The following is a 383-nucleotide window of genomic DNA, read 5'->3' on the forward strand; positions in this document are numbered from 1 at the left end:
TCTCCCCCCGTCTCCCCCTTCTTCTCAGCCCTTCTGTTCTTCGTCCAGGTTCCCGCGGGACATCATTAGCGTTATTACTGCGCTGAGATAAATGAGTGTACACGCTGTCACAGGCCTGTGTGTGTGTGTGTGTGTGTGTGTGTGTGTGTGTGTGTGTGTGTGTGAAGGAAGAGTTGGTTGACGTTGATGAGGACTTGATCAGTTTGTCATCGTACCGTCTTCACTCCCCCTCCCCCTCCTCCCCACCACCATAACTGAACACACAAACCACCATGTGACTTATTTCCGACTATTTTCTCCAGAACATTCCTTCATGAGTCACAACATACACTCAGTTTTGAAGTCAACTCCCGAAAAAAGACTGAAAACCAGGTCCACATGAA

This window comes from Cynoglossus semilaevis, chromosome 9 (assembly GCF_000523025.1).
Source record: "Cynoglossus semilaevis isolate Cse_v1.0 chromosome 9, Cse_v1.0, whole genome shotgun sequence".
In the NCBI taxonomy this organism is placed as follows: Eukaryota; Metazoa; Chordata; class Actinopteri; order Pleuronectiformes; family Cynoglossidae; genus Cynoglossus; species Cynoglossus semilaevis.